This window comes from Zingiber officinale, chromosome 4B, assembly GCF_018446385.1.
Source record: "Zingiber officinale cultivar Zhangliang chromosome 4B, Zo_v1.1, whole genome shotgun sequence".
NCBI classification, from domain to species: domain Eukaryota; kingdom Viridiplantae; phylum Streptophyta; class Magnoliopsida; order Zingiberales; family Zingiberaceae; genus Zingiber; species Zingiber officinale.
This window is the reverse complement of record NC_055993.1, coordinates 22066317-22070176: the sequence shown is the minus strand read 5'-3', so window position 1 is coordinate 22070176 and position 3860 is coordinate 22066317.

Sequence of the window (3860 nt, the reverse complement as noted above, 5' to 3'; positions counted from 1 at the left end):
AAGAATCACATCTAAGTCCATTAGAAAGTTCCCGAGCCATACTGCTTCTGGCTGGCACATACTCGACTTCCATGGTTGAGTCCAAACGCATGCTTAACACTCCTCCATGAAATGGCTCCACCTCCTAAAGTAAACACATAGCGATGTAGACTAACTGTTATCCCTATCGATTGGAAATCGAATCCGTGTAACCCACAGGGAGCAAATCGTCGCTTGGTAAACTAGCATATAATCTCTAGTCCTTCTAAGGTACTTTAATGCTTACCATGCCTACGGCAAAACAGATATCAGGTCTCGTACATCGCATTGCATACATTAGGCTTCCTATAGCCGAAGCATAAGGCACTGCTTTCCTGTCCTCTATCTCTTTCGACGTCTTTGGAGCCATCTCTTTAGATAGAGCTACTCCATGTCTAAAAGGTAAGAAACCTTTCTTGGAATCCTGCATACTTAAACGAGCAAGGACTGTATTTATGTATGACGCTTGGGACAGACCCAACATTCTTTTCTCACGGTCACTTATAACTTTGATCCAAAGAATGTGTGCAAAATCTACTAAGTCCTTCATATCCAATTGTTTGGACAACCCTTCCCTTATTCGATAATACCTTGACATTGTTGATTAACAAAATATCATCTATGTATAGTACAAGAAATACCACCACGTTTAGTTACACTTCTTATATACACAAGACTCATCGGGACTTTGAATAAATCCATATATTTGGATTACTTCATTAAACGGATGTTCCAAGATCTTGAAGCTTGCTTTAGTCCATAAATGGACCGATTGAGCTTCTAGATGCTCTTTGCCTTTTCAATGAACCCTTTTGGTTGCTTCATGGATGTTCTCTTCAAGACTTCCATTAAGGAAAATGTCTTGACATCCATTTGCCAAATCTCATAATCCATATGGCAATGGATAAGAGTATCCGAATAGACTTAAGCATGGCTACGGTGAAAAGGTTTCCTCATAATCGATTCCCTCTTTACGAGTGTACCTTTTCAACAAGCCTTGCTTTGAAGGTTTCTACCTTCATCCCTCTTTTCTTTTGTAGATCCACTTACATCCAAGCTTTTACACCATCGGTGGTTCTACCCGGACCTTATTAGAGTACATAGACTCTATTTGAATTCATTGCCTTTTGCCAAGATGCGATCTATATCTTGGAGTGCTTCATCATATGTTCGGGGATCGGGTTCTTGTTACCGGGATCAAGTCCGAAGACTCTCCCAAAACATGAATCTTTCAGTGCCTTACAACCCTCGACGAGGCACTGTCCGTGGTTGTGTATCATGTGTGACACGTGTTGCGGTCTCTTGTGGTACTACATTGAACTGTTGGTACTGAAGTAGACATGTCCTCTCTAAGTTCTTCTAAAACAACTTTACTCTTGGGCTTGTGATCCATTATATAGTCTTCTTCTAAAAGCGGGCATTGGTGCTAACAATGACCTTACGGTCTTAGGACTATAAAATAAACCTCCTTTCGTTCCTTTGGGATATCCTACAAACACATGAATTTTTATACGAGATTCTAACTTCATGTGCTGGACTACCCCAAACCGAATATGTCTTAGACTGGGTTTTGCCCATTCCACAATTCTATGGGAGTAGAAGAAACTGATTTAGAAGGTACTAAGTTCGAGCATACTCTGCTGTTTCCGAGCATATCACGAATTTGGTAATCTGAATAACTCATCATCGATCGACCATCTCCATAAGAGTCCTATTCCTTCGCTCTACTACACCATTGGGGTGTTCCAGTGGAGACAATTGGGATTGAATCCCAGCCTCGATAAGTAATTCCTAAACTCTCTAAGAGGTATTCGCCACCGATCGGATCGTAGTGTCTTGATACTTTACCTAATCGTTTCTCCACATCCTTGTATTCTTTGAACTTATCAAAGCACTCGGACTTGCGGCGCATTAGGTAAATGTATCCGTATCTTGAATAATCGTCTATGAAAGAGACAAAATATTCAAAACCTCCTCTCGCTTGGACAGACATAGGACCACACAAATCAGAGTGAACCAATTCTAACACTTCTTTGGCTCTATACCCCTTGGCCTTGAACGGCCTTTTGGTCATTTTACCTTCTAAGCAGGATTCACAAGTTGGAAAATTTTTCAACTCTAATGAACTCAAAAGTCCATCGGTTATAAGCCTCTGAATCCTACTTAAGTTAATATGACCAAGCCTTAGATGCCAAAGATATGCTTGGTTCATTTCCGAAGGTTCTTTTCTCTTATTAGAATTAGAAGATGAGTTATAAATTTCCATGTTTTACTTTGTGGAAGAAATTGGATTAAATGTATACAAATTACCAACTAATGCACCAGAACAGATAATCACTTTATTTCTTTTAATAACTACATCGTTACTGAAAGAAACTGAATATCCATCTAAAAATAGTTTAGAAACTGAAATTAAATTCTTTCTAAAACTGGGTACATAAAGACAATTTCTTAAAACCAAATTTTTATTTCTACTAAAAGATAAGTAGACGTCTCCCACTGCAACAACTGCCACCTTAGTAGCATTGCCCATGTAGATGGTAATCTCCCCTTCAGATAGTCGTCGGGTTTCCTGGAACAATTGCAGACATGATCGGTGGCTCCCGTATCTACACACCAGGTCTGGTAGATAACACCGCTAAACATGTTTCAACAACTAGAGCATGAGATATACCTTTGTTTTGGTTCCTACGAGAACAGTCCGCTTTCCTGCTTGCAGATGAAGCACTTGCCCTTCGGCTTCACTCCAGCTTTAAATTCCGTACTCTGAGATTTATTCACTTTCTTTCTTGAGCTTGTTTCTTCTTCTTTCCTCTCGGTTTAGAAGTAGAACCATTTGACAAAGTGAATTTGAGAATTATGATGAAATAATCCTTCTGTTGCTGTAAGTAGTTCCCCTAATGAATAAATCCTTTTATTCATATTATAGTTCGGCGGCTCAAAACTTCTAGGTAGCGTTTGGAGGATCATATCGATGGGTTTCCCATCAATTTCTCCTCCAAGGATCTATATCTCGTTCGGATAAGCCATCATTTTAGGATATGATCCCTTACAGAGTACCCTCTTGCATGGTGGCGGTCATTATCTTTCTCATGGCTTCTTGCCTAGAAGCCCTATCATGACAAAGAGTTCCTTGAGATTGTTCATAATATCATTGTTGGTAAATTTTGATCTTGATGTTGCAATACATTTGACATTGAAGCAAAAATGCCGCACCATCTCATCTTCCTTTACCCATTTCCTATGAAATTCAATCTCCTCTTGGGTAGATTCACGAGTAGGTGCTTCAGGACACTGCTCGATCAGTACAAATTTATAAAAAAATGTCGGGTTTCTTTTCCAATCTATGTAATTAGGTCGATAAGTCTATTCTATTGAAGTATGATGGACGGTGGGTTGAAAGTCATCCTAAGAATCACAAATAACTTTTGGTGAACTCTAAATTTAAAATAATATTGATTCCTCAAACAATACTATTTTAAATTAACCAACACCTCATAGTGAATTTTGTATGCCACGTTAGTGTGGGCGTATACAAATTCAACATTTGTAAAGGAGGTTTTAACCCATTAATTTTATTATCTTGTCAACCTAACTTTTGACAAATAAAATTAATAGTTGGTATTATTGGTCACACAAATCAGTGACTCCGTTGGGGAGGATACTATTAGATGTGTCTAAGTGTATACCATTACTTGACACTAAGTCCATTAATAAGATTATGCCCCTTCCGTTGGGGAAGATCACACGTTCTTAATTAACTTCCTATAGTCATCCAAAAATGGAAGTCTGTTCTAGTGATCCGCAAACAAGCTCGTCCTTTATGGAGGAAGGCACGCGCA